Below are 18,329 nucleotides of genomic sequence, written 5' to 3' on the forward strand. Positions count from 1 at the left end.
CTAATATAATATTAGTCCACTAGTTCATATATTGCTTCTCATCCCACTAAGTGAACCATAAAATCAGAAACAATACTATCTGGTCTTCTTGAGTTTCATTGCATGCGTGTATGTGTTAGTAGGATTAATACATTTTGTGCTCCTTAAAGGTTAAAATATCAATACTACAGTCTAAATATCAGGAGAGCAAATCAATATGTCCTTCTTGTTTCAGAAACATCTAAGGTCAGGTACAGCTAAATCCTAAGCGTTTGCGAGTTCACCAAGTGGACGTAAGGGTGTTGTTAACACTGTCAACAGGTACCCCTGTCGTGATGTATGCCACTTCCTCTATGATTTTTGCAAGCCCCCGTAGGATGGTAATAAGGTGCTTGGAGATGTTGTAGTTGGCTGAGTTTATACTGCTACCGATGAGTCTGAGCGGGACTCCTTTGTGGATTTATGGAAGTGTATATATACAGGGTGTAGCATCCACTGGGTAAAGGCGGTGACAGATGGGGCAGTCAGTGGCTTTTCCCCTTTCAAGTTCTTGTATGCAACTGATGACTTTCTATTTGTAGTTGCTTCTGGGGTTTCACCTTGAAGCTTCATAGGTACTGTCGTCACTGAGGAGTGTATTAATGTTCATTTGCTCTGCTTCTTTTTGTCAGGGATAAAATACGTCTATATACTTTTTGTGTCCCAGCTGAGTAACAGCAGAAAAGTCTGGTGGAACAACAGAGGAACAATTTCAGCCATTTGGACTCAGCTCAGCCACTACAGAGGAAACAATGACTTCAACACAGAAGGTGAGAAAAGTATCACAGTTACACTGTTATTGAAACTGTGTGCACAGCTGGTTGGTTTTTAAAAACACATTAACAGCAGCTTTATCTTTTCCATCTTGTCTCATCCATATATACAGAATCTACATTCACAACCAAAAACCACAGAAGTTAGAAGAAAATACAAATATCATATTTTTAGAATACATTGAAATAACAATATCAACAGTTGAACTCAAAAAAATTTATGAAGTAAAAGATTTTCTCCACTTATCAGTATTTCTTCAATAATGTCAGTTTCAGTACAACTCTTATTGCACATCATTGTAATGTGATACTGCCACCAGAAGGTGGTGGAAACACACCAACAATGTGTTTGTTGACATGTTTGATTCCACTGATGGATGGAGTTTCAGTTTGTTCCATGACTGCATTTCACTCACTGCCTCTGTTTGTATCTCTGTCACTGCAGGACCAACATGGAGCGAGAAGTCAGCGCTCTCAGGAGGCCGACAAACCTCACAGAAAGGCAGAGAAAACCTACAGCTGTGATGAGTGTGGGAAGGATTTTACCCGGAATTACAGCCTAAAAACACATCAACTCATCCACAGTGGAGTTAAACCTTACAGCTGTGGTGAGTGTGGAAAGTCTTTTAACCAGGCTGGAGGCTTAAAAACACACCGACTCATCCACAGTGGAGTTAAACCTTACAGCTGTGAGTTGTGTGGAAAGTCTTTTACCCGGGCTGGAGACTTAAAAAAACACCGACTCATCCACAGTGGAGTTAAACCTTACAGCTGTGAGTTGTGTGGAAAGTCTTTTACCCGGGCTGGAGACTTAAAAAAACACCAACTCTTCCACAGTGGAGTTAAACCTTACCGCTGTGATGAGTGCGGGAAGGATTTTACCCAGATTAGACACTTAAAAACTCACCAACTCATCCACAGTGAAGTTAAACCGTACAGCTGTGACTCGTGTGGAAAGTCTTTTACCCATGCTGGACACTTAAAAACTCACCAACTCATCCACAGTGGATTTAAACCGTACAGCTGTGACTTGTGTGGAATGTCTTTTTACCGGGCTGGAGGCTTTAAACAACACCAACTCATCCACAGTGGAGTTAAACCTTACAGCTGTGATGAGTGCGGGAAGAATTTTACCCAGGCTGGACACTTAAAAACTCACCAATTCATCCACAGTGAAGTTAAACCGTACAACTGTGACTTGTGTGGAAAGTCTTTTACCCAGGCTGGAGGCTTAAAAACACACCAACTCATCCACAGTGGAGTTAAACCGTACAGCTGTGACTTGTGTGGAAAGTCTTTTACCCGGGCTGGAGGCTTAAAAAAACACCAACTCATCCACAGTGGAATTAAAGAGTACATCTGTGGCTTGTGTGGTAAAGCTTTTGCTCAAAATGAACACTTACAGAAGCATCTAGTTACCCACTCGGGAATTAATGTGCACAGCTGCGACTTTTGTGGAAAAACTTTCAACAACATACAGTACCGAAACATTCACCTACTGATTCACACTGGAAATGATGTTTACTGCTGTGATCAGTGTGGGAAACCGTTTACAACAGATGCACAGTTAAAACAACACATATTTATCCACACTGAGGAGAGACCTTATAAATGTGACCTTTGTGAGAAGACTTTTAAATCTCCATATCACCTGAAAAGACACCAACAGACCCACACCAGAAAGTAACTCTACAAGTGCAGTTACTGTGAGAATGTATTGATTTGTCTTATACTGTAATTTTAACCTGAGTATTTGGAACAAGTCTGATCAGTAAACCTATGGAGTTATACTGAATGAACAGTTTGGAAAAATGTCATGTCAAGTCATTTTCGCTCGGTAAGCTGAGTGTTATAATGTAAACAGTAAAATGTAATTGGATATTGGCAGAAATCACTTACGCTGTCATTGTTTAGAAGCAGAGCGACGCAGATGGATCCAGTTCTCAACCCTGTCGTCACTTTGGTGGTGGGAAAGTTTCTCTGTGACCTTTGTGGAAAAACTTCCAATCATCAATGGGACCTAAAACCACATCAACGTAGACACACTGGAGCCAAAATGAACTACTGCAAAGAATGTGGGAGAGGCTTCCACACACCAAGTACATTAAAATACATGAACTCTTCCACAGTGGTGAAAAAGCACATCTGTGACTAGTGTGGGTCATCCTTCACCACTGCACGTGAGCTTAAAATACAAACATAAGCGAATCCATACAGGAAAGACAGCATACAAGTGCAGACACTGTGACAAAAGCTTCTCACAATCAGGTCATCGTAACAAACATGAACATACACACATGGAAGTGAACTTCAGCTGTGACCAGTGTGACAAGAGCTTCAGGAATCTCAGTTCATACTCTGAACACAAACGATTCCACGCTGTAAATAAACTGTTTCACTGTTACCAATGTGCAAAAACATTCACTTCATCCTCTGCTCTGTGCAAACATCAGCCTGATCATGCAGGACTGAAATCACTGGATCAAATGAATCTGAAGAAAGAGGGAGATCCTCTCCTGGTTTCAGGGTCAGACTTAAAAACCTTGAGATCAGGCTCCACAGAGTTCAGATGGAATCTGTAGTTTTTATTATGAAATCCTGATAATGTTAAAGAATTAGTTATATTTGATTAACTCGTTACACTTGTAAAGTTTGTCTTATTAAACAGTTTGGTGTGAAAAATAAAGAATTGGTCTCACAACAAGTAGTTTGAGCCCTGTGATTGATTTATATTTTATTATTGTCATTTGTATTGAGAAACATGTAATCATTTGTGTTTAGAAGTATATAGTTGGTGGCATATTGAAAAAATGTCTCATCCTAGGAGGTCTGTAACAACTTTGTGTAGCATGAAGAGGGGAGTGCATTCACTCCTCTTCAGAGTGATCTGGCACAGATCACACGGCCATCTTATGGCGCAACCGGAAGTAGGACTTCCGGTTGCTCCGTAAGATGGCCGCACCGACGAGAGCTCCCAGTCATCTCAGCAAAAATGTTATTATTTATTTTGTACTGCTTTCTATTTCTGTGCGCACAGCGCGATCATACACTCGGTATGACAGACAAACGCTTCTGGATCTACGTTCGTCAGCCAGTTCAGACTTTACAGCGGGTTTCGACTCCGTGGACGCTCTGCTGCCTGGGATCCTTTGTTTACTTGCTCGACGTCGAGGGAAAACAAAGAGGGGGAAATGCGCCGGTGTTTTGTGCCAAACGCGACAGAGAAACAGCAAGCCACCTCTCCCCAGCATCCTGCTTGTGAATCTCCAGTCTCTGGACAACAAACTTGACGAGCTACGTGCACGGATTAAACACCAACAAGACATCAGGAACTGCTGCGTTCTGGCCTTCACAGAGACATGGCTGGAGCCCAGCGTCCCCGACTGCGCCATCACGCCGGATTAATTCACTGTTTACCGGGGAGAGCGAACGAAAGACTCAGACAAGAAAAGGGGAGGAGGGGTGTGCTTTATGGTTAACTCATTGTGGGCTAGAGATGTGTGTATCTTAAAAACTTACTGCTCTCAGAGCCTCGAGCTGCTGACCATTAAAGTCAGGCCATTTTACCTCCCGAGGGAGTTCAGCTCAGTTCTCCTCTCAGCTGTTTACGTTCCCCCACATGCTGATAAAACTACGGCTATGGAAGAACTGTATGACATCATTACTGGACTTTATTGTGCTGGGAGACTTCAACAGAGCCAACATAAAGAAGGTTCTCCCCAAATACTATCAGCACATCTCCTTCCCCACAAGAGGTGATCAAACATTGGACCATTGTTGCACTCCATTCAAAGAGTGCTACAAACCCCTCCCCCGCCCAGCTTTTGGTAAGGCCATTGTTCCATACTGCTGTTGCCTGCATACAGACAAAGACTAAAACAGGAAAAACCAGCTTCCAGGGTTATTTACAAATGGGACAGTGAGGCTGAGGAGGTCCTGCAGGACTGCTTTGAGACAAACTGACTTGCAGATATTTGTGGATGCAGCTGATGGCAACATCAATGAACTCACAGACTCTGCATATATCCAAATCAGAAACCCTGGATAAATAAAGACATTCGTGCCAAGCTAAACGTGCGGACCTTTGCCTTTAACTCCGGGGATGGTTATGCATATAAAGCAGCCAGGTACAACCTCCCAAAGTCCATAAAAAAGGCCAGAAAGGACTACAGGAACAAAATGGCGACTGTGGAATGGACTGCACTGCATCACTGACTACAAGAAGGTCAACACAGTCAGTGTTCAGCCCACCGCATCTCTCGCAGACGAGCTTAACAACTTCTATGCTCGTTTTGATGCAGACAACAGAGAGCAGATCCTCTACCCTAAGGAGGACAGTGCGGCTGCAACTTGAACTCTGAAAACAGAAGCTGTGAGATGGACTTTTAAAAAGGTCAATCCCCACAAAGCTCCAGGACCGGACGGCATCCCAGGCCGGCTACTCGGAGTGTGTGCAGACGAGCTGGCAGGGGTGTTCACCAACATTTTCAATCTCTCCCTAAGGCAGTCATTGGTCCCCACGTCCCTCAAAGCATCCACCATCATTCCTGTTCCAAAAAAATCAGTGGTCTCCTGTCTGAATGACTACCGTCCTATTGCACTGACATCCGCCATCATGAAGTGCCTGGAGCGGCTGGTCAAAGCTCACATCTGCTCCTCTCTCCCTGACACACTGGACCCTCTTCAGTTTGCCTATCGGACAAACAGCCACAGAGGATGCCATCGCCCTGGCAACGCACGCCACCCTCACTCACCTGGAAATAGGGAATACATATGCAAGGATGCTCTTTATCGACTACAGCTCGGCATTTAACACCTTCATCCCCTCAAAACTTGCCACGAAGCTCGTCGACCTTGGGCTGGGAACACCAATCTGCAGATGGATTCTAAACTTCCTCACAAACAGGCCCCAGGTGGTGAGAATTGGTAAGCACACCTCCTCATCACTCATCCTAAACACAGGTACGCCCCAGGGTTGTGTGCTTAGCCCCCTCCTATATTCCCTGTTCACACACGACTGTGTTGCTAAACACGAGTCCAACATCATCATCAAGTTTGCGGATGACACAACCATCATAGGCCTCATCACAGACAACGACAAGACGGCCTATAGAGAGGAGGTGATGGCACTGTACGAGTGGTGTCTGGAAAATAACCTGACTCTCAACATCAACAAAACTAGAGAAATGATAGTGGACTACCGGAAATGACCAGTCAGGGAACTAGTGATGGGTCGCCATGTCATGTCGTTTGTGTTCCCACCCTCCATGTTTCCATGCCTGGTCTTTTGTATTCTCAGCCATAGTTTTCCGTGTCTTCATAATTTATCATAGTATTAATTCCCCAGTTTAGTTATAGTGTAGTGATTTTGCCTTGTTTGAACCCCATGTCTTCAGCTGAAATAAAGGCTCGCTTTTCGTTCAAAACTCAGTTTCATGTCTTCGCCAGTGTCTGCGCCTGAGTCCTCCACACACTCTCCATACGGTCAGCCACTGCGACCGTGACACCTATGTATATTTATGTACCCTCAATAAAAGAGCAGTGTTACGGGAGAGCAGACGAAAGCAACTGGGGTCAAGCGAAGGAACGGCGTTTGTCCAGTTCTCTCCTGTGCACGAGAAACATAAAGAACTTTGCCTACTCGTGTCTTGCTTTTGCTGTGTAATTATATTGTCTTCAACGTTCCAGCGAATAGGTTTAAGCTACAAACCTATCATTAATTGGTCCTTCGATGCCGGATCCCTAGAGTTGACATTTACAGAGGGGAGAAGAGACACGCTGAAAGACTGACGTTAGCCCGGACTTATAGAAGTTCCTGTAATAAAGTCCCGAGACGTGAGAATTTGTCATTGGGTCCGTGGATTAGCTGTCTGTTTTCTCTCCTCGATGAATGGCGATCAGCGGGATTCGAGGCTGATATTACGCGCTAAGCAACGCCGAGTAAGTTGAAAGAGTGACTCTATAACCGCAGAAATGGGTTAGGGTCAAATTTGGGCAGCATTAGTATTGAAAAAGACCTGAAGTGATACCGATTTGTGGTCCGTGAGTGGAGTTGGCATTATATTGGCTATAACATTATTCCTATTTAAGCTATCAGATATTAAACAGAAGTCAATACGGGATTTAGAAGAGTTGGATTTGTTACTCCATGTAAATAGTCTGGCTTTAGGGTTTTTAATTCTCCAAATGTCTATTAAATGAAATTTTTACATAAATGTATTTAAACAACAGGACAGAGTTATTTGAACTAGGTGGTCATCTGTCTAGTGAAGGATCTGGAGCAATGTTAAAATCGCCTCCAACTAATAACAGGAGATTAGGGTATTTGGATAACCAGAACAAAAAGCGTGTTTCAAGGCATCCAATGAGAAGTCATTGTGAGACTTAGGATTAAAACCATACACGTTGGCAAGAAGAAGAAGTGTACCATCAATGTTGACAATCATTAACACATAGGGTCCTTCTGAGTCCATTTCAGAGTGCATAATGTTCCCATTAAATTTGTTCTTCAGAGTAATAACTCCTGCCGATCTTTCTGATCCATTTGAGAACCATAGGTCCTTGCCACACTGTTTTCCAAAAAGCAGTATTCTTAATAACAGTGTGATTCTAGAAAAAAACAAACAAGTCCGTATTCTGTTGATCTGCAAACAAAAACAAAGCTTTTCTCTTGACAGTGTCTCTTAAACCCCTGACATTGAGAGAACAAAGTGATTAGACAGTGCGGCTTTAACACAAAATAATGAACAGTTTACTTCCCTTAGTTAACATACAACTGGTATTAACATTTATCCTGAACCTCAAAATTATAAATAACTCCTTTGACATCTGTAACTTTATACCTCAAGGAGGGCATGAAACCTCCATCAACGCAGGTGCAGCTTGATCCTCAGGCTAAGTGAGCGTTGGGTGCACCTCTTTCCCTTCAATGATCACACGGACCCCGGCAACGTGAGCTCCTTTTCCTTCTCTCCTTGCTGCATCAACAAGAGGCCAAAGCTTCTCTCGAGTCGCTTTGTCGGCAGAGGACAGATCTTCAATGAACCTCATGTAATTTTCTTTTAGAAAGGAGCAGTTTTTAGCTTTCTTCCAGATCAGGTCGCGAGCTGATCTTGTCACAAATCAAATAATAACCAGCCTTGGTTTCTTCTGAGTTTCGAAGTAGCGGCCCAGGGGATGAACTACATCATTGCTGTTTTTGAATCCTGCACTTGTTTCCCCGGCAACAGTGCAGCAGATGTCAAGTACTTTTCTGGTGATGTCTTCTTGCTTTTACTCACGGACACCTGAGAGCCTGAGATTCCATCTCCGATGGTATCGTTCAACTTCGCTGACCTTCAGTTCTACTTGAGACAATCTGCTGCTGTTTTTTTCACAAGTAGATTTAACTGTTTGGGTGACATTCTTCAAAGATTCTCCTTCCAAGAACATGGTCTTGATGTTAACAGTATTCTTGCTGATCATAGCCTCCAGCCTCCAAACAGTTTGTGATACACCGTCATATTTACATTATTTGTACAGTACGAATGATTTGCTTTGGTACCTTGTCAAACTTCAGTTCTCTGTCTGCCTGGCTCCGTTTCTCCAACAGCGCACTCGCAGGCACCAGCTCCCCCCGCCCCCTCGCTCAGAAGCGTCCACCCCTTTTGTGAGCGTGGACGCTTCCTCTCTTTGCTCTTTAAATGCTTTGCTTCTTTTATTGATTTTTATTGATTTTTATGCTGATTTTTTCCCTTTTTTCTGTATGAGCTTACCTGCGAGAGCTTCTGGACACTTATAGATCATTAGGACTAAAGTGTTCTTAACAGAAACAGCAACATTTTTATAGTTTACCTTATCCTCAGCGCCCGTGTGTCTGTGGCCTAGACACAGCTGAAGCCTGATTACAGCGCCTGGGCACCGAACAGCCTCAGTAGCCTGGAAAGGTGCTAACCGCTAGGCTAACTAGCAACAAGATGCCTTCCTCTCCACAGATGACTACCACAGCCTCCTGCAGAAGATTGCAGTACTGGAGACAAAAATTCATCGCTTAGAAGTAAACGTGGAGGTAAATGGACTGTGCGGAAATGAAACAACCTTGCCTTTGATTCAAAACAATGGCGATGAGCAAGCTAATACACAGCTAAGGAGGACAGATAACATGACCAAGAAAGTAGACTCTGTGCATTATTATAAATCCTCAAGCGATAATCCCCCCTTGGACTGTCTTGGTGCAAAACCAAGACATAAATCATGTCTCCTGGAAGGGGGAGGACGTATCACAGGCAGAGCACAGCGAGCTGAAATCTCTGAAACCGACTGGCCTTCACTTCCTACGAGACAGAGAAGCTCTTCTACCCCTGTACACGGGAGGAAACAGGACTGGACAACCGTGAATAGGAAAGTTAACAACAAACCTCCAAAACAACTGAATGTGAAACTGCAGAACAGATTTGCTCCACTATCAAAGGACCCTGGATCTATATCGGACAACCACCCATCTAAAAGTAGCGAAGTAAGGTCTGAAAATCTGTTGAAAAGTAAAAGGCCACAGGGAAAGCTAAAGGCTAGGCCTGAAACTCTGATTGTAGGTGACTCTGCCGTAAAGGATGTACAAAGGATGTGCGGTAAGAACACTAAAGTCCTCTGCTTTCCTAAGGATATGGTCAACAACCTAAAGGAGAGAATTCTTCAAATTGCAGATGAATATCCAACCGTGACAAACATTGTTCTGCATACAGGGTCAAACGATGTGTCCAAACAACAGTCGGAGGTTCTGAAACGGGACTTTACTGGATTATTAAACACTGTAAACTCTCTGAATGCAGCTGTATTCATCAGTGGACCTGTACCGCCCATCAGAGGAGGAGATGAGAGATTCAGCAGGTTGTTTGCACTGAATAAATGGCTCGTATCAGCATGTACTGACGACTCAGTGCATTTTATCAACAACTTTAATATTTTTTGGGAACGCAGGCATCTGTTTAAAGCAAATGGATTTAATTTTAACAAGTCTGGGGTGAAACTGTTCACCTCCAACTTGTTTTATTCCATACGTCATCCATCTGTGCTTGGTGCCAAGGCTGAGATAAACGAGGAGTTATCTCATAAAGAGGAACAAACAGTACTCCGAGAACAGACAAAGCCCTGCAGAAACCTTGAGGAGGAGCTCCATCTGCCCCCACCCGGAAGAGCCTCAGAAAGGAGAGACATCTGAGGCAAGAAGAGGGGTCCCTACTGCCTCCAACTCTCTCAACAACACCAACGACCAGGACCAGGGACCACGACCTTCCCAGTCCCCTAACCCCTGATAGGCCATCACCCTCCTCCCCTCCCTTTCTCCCTCCTCCCCACACCTGAAATTCACTGAGGAGATGATGGAGCGGGTCAATGCTGGGCTCAGATCTACCCCCGGCCCAATCCTTTTTGTCCCCATAAACCCCCACCAGAGCAGCCAAGGTTCGCCATCGGGCCCCGCCTCAACAGAGCAGTCGGTTACATTGCACAGCCTCGCCCCTTAGTTCCTCCTTACCACCTTCATGCCCTGTCTCCGCAGTCTGATGTGTGATGTGTGGAGGGTCCGGGCTGCGAGGATTATGGCAGTGGTGACTTTTCCCAGGAGAAGCTGGGACCCTGTTTATTAGAAGGTTTTAAAATTTCTGTACTTTTAGGTGACAGAAGGAGACATGTGGCCTGGTCAAAACACAGAGAGCTGCACTCTAAAAGATCTTTAAATATAGTAAACATACCTTGTGTGCCACAGACTGCTCCCAAACACGAGGGGCAAATAATACCTCTAAAACACTTAAGTTGGCTTTATTAAACATTAGATCTTTAGCTGGGAAAACATTTTTAATTAATGATTTAATCACCGAGCACAGCCTTGATTTTATGTTTTTAACTGAAACTTGGTTGGACCAAAGTAACAGTGGAGCTGTTCTCATCGAGTCGACCCCTCCTAACTACAGTTTTATCAGTGAGGCCAGGGTGAGCAGGAGAGGAGGAGGGTTGCTGTCTTATTTAATGAATCATTTCAATGTAAGCAGCTATCTCCTGGAAGTTTTCAGTCTTTTGAATATGTGGCTTTACAGCTGAAGGCCCCATCCAAAGTTATGTTTCTTAATGTTTACAGGCCTCCCAAATACTGCACAGACTTTTTTAATGACCTCAGTGAACTGCTGTCCGTGATCTGTGTTGATTTCGACTGTGTAATTATTGTTGGGGATTTTAACATCCATGTGGACAACCCTCAGGACAAAGGGACTAAAGACCTGAGTAACACTCTGGGCAACTTTGGGCTGACTCAGCATGTAACAGAGGCCACACATAATAGAGGACACACTCTTGACCTACTGATCTCCAAGGGCCTGAGCATTTCAAACGTTACTGTGTCTGATGTGGGCCTGTCTGATCATTACTGTGTTTTCTTTGAAAGTAAAATCTCAGCCCACACAAATATATCAACAGCAGTGATCACAAAACGGTGTATAACTGAACACAGTAGTGAGATCTTTAACCAGGTCTTCCCATTAACACCTGACCTGTCCAGAGGTTCAGTCAATGAGCTCGTCAATAGCTTCAATGCTAAAATGTTAAATGTAATGGACACTATTGCTCCCATTAAGGTGAAGGTTATCTCTGGAAGGAAAAAGTCTCCATGGAGAAACTCCACACTGGTGAAAAATGAAAAAAAGAGTGTAGGAAAGCTGAGCGCAGATGGAGAAAAACAAACCTCCAGGTTCATTATGACATCTATAAAGAGAAACTTCACAATTATAACTTACAACTGAGGAGTGCAAGGAGGTCCTACTTCTCTGACATCATCACTAAAACAGTCATAACGCTCGGGTCTTATTTTCTACAGTTGACAGGCTAACAAACCCTCCTGTGTCAGTGGCAGCTGAACTTCATTCGACCATGGCCTGCAATGACTTTGCCAAATTCTTCAAAGAAAAAATCCAAAAGATTAGACAAGCAATTAATACATCAACAGCAGATCCAGGAAATGTACTGTGTCCACCGAAAAACTGTTTAAACACCATCAAACAGTTTTACCCTATTAACAGCAAAGACCTGGAGGACATCTTAGGTCAACTGAACTCCTCCTCTTGCTGTTTAGATGTCCTGCCAACAAGTTTTTTCAAAAGGTCACAAAGACTTTGGAGTCAGACCTGTTACAGATCGTCAACTTTTCTTTAATATCAGGTGTGTTTCCAGAATCACTAAAAACTGCTGTAATTAAACCTATACTGAAAAAGGACAATCTTTACAAGACACAAATGAATAACTACAGGCCAATCTCAAATCTCCCATTTTTAAGTAAGATTATTGAAAAAGCAGTTTCTCAACAGCTCAATTACTTCTTAAAACAGAATAACTGCTATGATGCCTTCCAGTCAGGTTTTAGACAGAACCACAGCACTGAAACCGCTCTGACCAAAGTGTTTAATGACATATGTCTGAATACAGACAGTGGAAAAATGTCAGTCTTAGTTTTACTGGATCTCAGTGCAGCATTTGATACAGTTGACCACAACATATTACTCAAACGACTGCAGAACTGGGCAGGTCTTTCAGGAACTGTACTAAACTGGTTCAAAACATACTTAGAAAACAGGAAATACTTTGTATCAATAGGTAACTTCACATCTGAGCAGACAAGTATCACATGTGGAGTTCCCCAAGGTTCCATCTTGGGACCCCTTCTGTTTAACATTTACATGCTCCCACTGGCACAGATTATAAAGAACAACAAAATAAACTATCATAGCTACGCAGATGACACACAAGTATATATCACAATGTCACCAGGAGACCGAGGCCCTGTACAGGCTCTTGGTAAATGCATTGAGGAAATTAATCGCTGGTTGTGCCACAATTTTCTCCAGCTAAACAAAAATAAAACTGAGGTAATAGTCTTTGGTGCAAAAGAAAAACGATTACAGGTCACCAGAGAACTTCAATCTATACACCTAAAACCACAAACCAGGCGAGAAATTTGGGTGTAGTGATGGATGCAGACCTAAACTTAGAAAAAAACACATTAAGACAATAACAAAATCAGCTTACTATCACCTCAAGAATATTTCAAGGATACAAGATCTGATGTCTCAACAGGACCTGGAAAAACTAGTCCATGCATTCATATTTAGTAGGCTTGATTACTGTAACAGCATCTTTACAGGTCTACCTAAAAAAATCAGTCAGACAACTACAGCTCATTCAGAACTCTGCTGCTCGAGTCCTCACTAAGACCAAAAAAGTGGACCACATCAGCCCAGCTCTGAGGTCTTTACACTGGCTGCCTGTCCGTCAGAGGATAGACTTTAAAGTTCTGATGCTGGTCTATAAAGCTCTGAATGGTTTAGGACCGAAATACATCAGTGACCTCCTGACCCAGTATGAACCTTCCAGATCCCTCAGGTCATCTGGATCCGGTCTGTTATCAGTCCCCAGAGTCAGAATCAGACACTGAGAAGCTGCATTCAGCTTTTATGCTCCTTATATCTGGAACAAACTCCTAGAAAGCCTCAGATCAGCTGAAACACTCAGTTTATTTAAATCCAGGTTGAAGACTCACCTATTCTCAGCTGCATTTGAATAAAGCACCAAATCCACACTTACGTTTAAATTTCAAAACCTACTTTTTAACTACTGATTTTATCTACTGTTTTGATATTTGATTTTATATACTGTTTTGTTTTGTTTATTTGTTTGTTTGTTTGCTTGTTTTAATCAAATTTAAATCATGCTTTTTATTTGTTTTTGTTTTTAATGTCTCTGTAAAGCACTTTGAATCACCTTGTTGTTGAATTGTGCTATATAAATAAACTTGCCTTGCCTTGCCTTGCCTTAGTGTCTGAGCTCAGATCATACCAATATAGGGCTTTGGAGCGTGATGTCACGGGGGTGGGCGTGGAAAGGATTTTGGCCCGATCTGCCATTTTGGGGGTCAAAACAAATTGCAAGTGAAAACGGAGTGAAGGCACAGCCATGGTTCGTACTTGCTGTGTGGTCGGCTGCAATGTTCAATCTTACGACCGGCATGGGAATAAGCTTGGGTTGTCTTTTTATGCTTTCCCAACCTGGAAGCAACTTGAAGGAGCTTATGTGTTGGATGTTACCAAACGAAGGCGTCTAGTCTGGATAGCAGCTGTGAGATGAGCTGATATCCAGTTCTCTTCCATCCCCAGATATCTGTTGGTGCTCCAGACATTTTCATTCCGGTAAGTTCTGTATGTTCACATCACTCTTTGTAGCCTATTAGTTTTATTTTCGATGCGCTCTGAGGTCATAGCAAATTACAACAAACATCCTACTGAGGGATTTTACAGAACTACCTTCTGTTTATAGAGTTGCTAATTATTTGGCATTATTGCAGCAAACCAGCCTATGAAATGGATAAAACATCGTGACTGGGTTCCAGTGCTACACAAGGGACCTGCTTCAAACATACCACCAATCAGATTACTTCTTCTATGTGAGGGTGAAGAGGTGACCATTCAGGATAAGATGGTGAAGGTTTGCTGCATTTGGTGAACAGTGTGGTAGTAAAACCAGGGAAAAATGAAACTTGCTCCTGTTAAATATTCTTAAGTCTTGTAAATGGTAAATGGCCTGTATTTGTATAGCGCTTTACTAGTCTCTAAGGACCCCAAAGCGCTTTACACATCCAGTTATCCATCCATTCACACACATTCACACACTGGTGATGGCAAGCTACATTGTAGCCACAGCCACCCTGGGGCGCACTGTGCTGTATAAATAGCGGTGTTTTTTCAAAAGATACAGTAAATAAAGTAATGTTAGTAGTGGGTGATATCATGTAAACACTGTCATGATTTTGTGTAAACATTTTGTCATTTGTAAACTATAAATGTCATGGATTCTACATTGTAACTCATGTGATGTTCTACAAAGTGGTTTTAATTTTTTTGTTTCTTTATTCAATTTTTGAACAGTGGTACTCAGTCAGTACATATTCAGTAAATGGAAATTATTTACATGGCAGTGCACTACAGGCATAAATCTAGACCCCTAGATAAAACATTATGGGTCATTCCCACCACCCACAGCTTTACTGTGTTCCAGCAAAGTATCCAATAGCGGTGACAACTCCTCCACAGTAGCAGATGGGATTTTTCTTTTTTGAGGATGGCTCCTTTTACCTTTCAATAACAATACCTTTCTGGCTGTATCTTGGTCATATTACCCAGCAAAACCTAGTATGCAGGTTCATCTGTAACAGTCCTTGTGCCACAGATCCGCACTGTTGCTTCTACATTAAACAGAAGAGCAGTGACATGGGTGCAGGTCTCCGCGACTCTGGCCATACAGGTGCAGTGGGCGGCTTCAACCTTTCCTGTGATGCTCACAGTGACCCATGGCTGCAATGCTGGTTCATTCAGTCTTTGAGATTCCAGCACCTGAAACATACACAAAGTTCATTTAAAGACAAGAACTAATGAGCCAAAGCCGACATAAATGTGTTTTAAAAGTGTTTAGAAAGTTAGCACATACATGTAATTTTTCATTTCTTTATGTGTCCATCTATAGAACGCTGCATGTTATATTCTAAATCTGCCTGTTATCTTTCAGAAACCTGCCTGCAGAAAATGAACCTAAAGCATGTAATGCAAGGATGTAATCACTTTTAAGATGGAGAAAGCATAAAGTGACAATTATGAATCACTTAATATGATAAGGAGATTCTGCAGGTCATTAATCAATATATAAAACTAAAATAAAATGTATTTTTAGTGACACAGGATATGTCAGCCGGTGATCAGCTGATCACGGGGCCGGGGTTAAAAGAGAGGCGCCACCCACCTGTTCGCCGCTCAGACATCATTCTCTTCATGTCAGGAGCTCCGAAACTCTGCCGACGTCAGTCTCCGCCTGATTCAGCATCCGTGGGTGTTTTTCCCTTCAACTCTCTTTCTCTTCCCGGCTCCGCTTGCTCTCCGTCTGTAACGACAGTTCCGAAGCCACGCTTCGTGCACTGATCGTTACTAGAATAACTGCGTGTCTGCTCCAAACCCACCGCTAGCCGTAGCCGCGCTTGGGTCTAGTCAGCACGCCACACAGGCACGCCGAGCTACCGTGTGTAGCTCGCCCCGCCGTGACAGGATGTCTGAGCCTGCTATAGACCCAGCGGAATTCGAACGGCTGAAAGCCGAAGTTCTATATCTTCGCGGTGTGGTAGATCGGATGTGCACAAAAGTGGAGTCCCTCACCGAAACGGTCCTCCAACTTTCCACTTCCGTCACCTCGCTGCAACGTCAGCCGGCGCCGGTGAGCGCGGAGCCCCGGATCGGACCGCCAGACAAGTGGAACGGAGTTGATGGCCGGCCTGATGGTTTGCTTGCCACTTTAGACATGCTGTTCGAGTGCCAGCCCACTAAATACGCCACCGCCCGTGCAAAGGTTGCACTACTAACCTCTCTCTTGTCTGGCCAGGCTCAGGAATGGGCCGCAGCTCTCTACTACAATAAATCGGCAGCTTGCAATGACTATGCCCTGTTTGTGGAGGAATTAAAAAAGACGTTTGTTCCCCCCAGCAGCGAAGTGGAAGTGGAGTCACAGTTGCTTCATCTACGCCAGGGCAGTCGACCCGCCTGTCACTTTGCCTCTCAATTCCGCACCCTGGCCGCTAAGCTACAGTGGGGAGATGCTTCTCTGCGCTCTATTTTTCTGGAGGGACTGGCTGACTACATCCGAGACGAGATGACCGGCCGTGAGGCCCCTAAACCCTGGATGAGGCCGTGGACCTCGCGCTGAAGATTGACCAACGTGTGATGTCGCGGCCTCGCCATACCCCTCGGGCCTTCAAACCCTTCCAGCCTCAGAGGACCACGTCGTCGCGACCTCCTCCCCCCTCTGATGGAGCCACGGCTAGCCCAAGCAGCACATCCAGCGAGGAGCCCATGCAGCTGGGTGGACTCCCAAAGAGGAGAGAGAGAGACGCTGGCGTGAGGGCCTCTGCGCCTACTGTGGATCAGCTCGACACCGTCGTCCCAGTGCCCGCTACGGCCGGAAACGACGACGCCAGGTAGACTGCGGGGGTGTTCCGCCTGGCCCTTCCCACTCCTCTGACCCCTCTCGTTTTCTGTTGCCGGTAACATTTCACCTGAAACACCAACAGCTCTCATCTGAAGCCCTCCTGGACACCGGAGCCGCTGAGAACTTCATCGATCAAAAACTAGCCTCTCGGCCAGCATTCCGTTGACTTCCGTCGACCGATTCCTCCCGGTGACCTCAGTAGACGGGCGACCACTCCAACCCTACCCGATCCAGTTCCAGACCCAGCCAGTCCGCATGTCTGTCGGGGATCATCAGGAGGAGATCCGGTTTCTAGTAGTCTCGGCCACTTCCTCTCCTCTCATCCTCGGATACCCCTGGTTCCGTCAACATGACCCCCACGTCTCCTGGTCTTCCTGCCAGATCCTGGACTGGGGTCCCCGGTGTTCACGCCGCTGCCTTCTCTTCCGGACCGAAAAGGACTCAAAGTCAGCAGAGGCGTCACCCCCGGAGCCCATTGACCTGGAGAAGATCCTCCGCTTACCATGACCTGTCTGCGGTCTTCAGTAAGAGGCGAGCCTCTGCTCTCCCTCCTCATCGCTCCTACGACATGGCCATCGAGCTCCTCCCGGGAGCGGTCCCTCCTCGTGGTCGCCTGTTCTCGCTGTCACCCGCAGAGAACAAAGCCATGGAGGAGTACGTCGCTGAGGCTCTCCAACAGGGCTTCATTCGCCCTTCTACCTCCCCTGCAGCTGCGGGATTCTTCTTTGTCAAGAAGAAAGACGGCGGGCTTCGCCCCTGCATAGACTACCGGGGCTTGAATAAAGTCACTGTTAAGAACCGCCATCCTCTTCCTCTGCTATCCACCGCACTCGATTCCCTCTCCCAGGCCTGCGTCTTCACCAAACTAGACCTACGCAGCGCCTACAATTTGGTGCGGATTAGGGAAGGGGACGAATGGAAGACGGCCTTCATCACCCCTAACGGGCACTGGGAGTATCTGGTAATGCCCTTCGGCCTCTGCAACAGCCCTGCTGTCTTCCAACATCTGATCAACGATGTCTTGCGGGACATGCTGGGCCGGTGGGTGTTTGCCTATCTGGATGACATCTTGATCTACTCCCGCACTGAAGTGGACCATGTTCGCCATGTGCGGGCCGTGCTGAGTAGGCTGCTCGAGTACCAGCTGTTCTGCAAACTGGAGAAGTGTGCCTTCCATCAGCGGTCCACCACCTTCCTGGGCTTCACCATCTCCTCCAATGGCCTGACCATGGACCCGCAAAAGGTCCAAGCCGTGACCCAGTGGCCTCAGCCCTCCAGCCTTAAGCAGCTACAGAGCTTCCTGGGCTTTGCCAATTTCTATCGGCGCTTTATCCGCAATTTCAGCACGATTGTCGCCCACTGACGCCCCTCACCAAACCAGCTAACCTGCCCAAGCCCTTCTGCCTCCCCCCAGGTGCGAAACAGGCATTCCGAGACCTTATCCGCCGGTTTGCTACGGCTCCCGTCCTGCTCCACCCTGATCCTGCCAGAGATTTC

This window comes from Oreochromis aureus, linkage group 3 (genome assembly GCF_013358895.1).
Source record: "Oreochromis aureus strain Israel breed Guangdong linkage group 3, ZZ_aureus, whole genome shotgun sequence".
NCBI classification, from domain to species: Eukaryota; Metazoa; Chordata; class Actinopteri; order Cichliformes; family Cichlidae; genus Oreochromis; species Oreochromis aureus.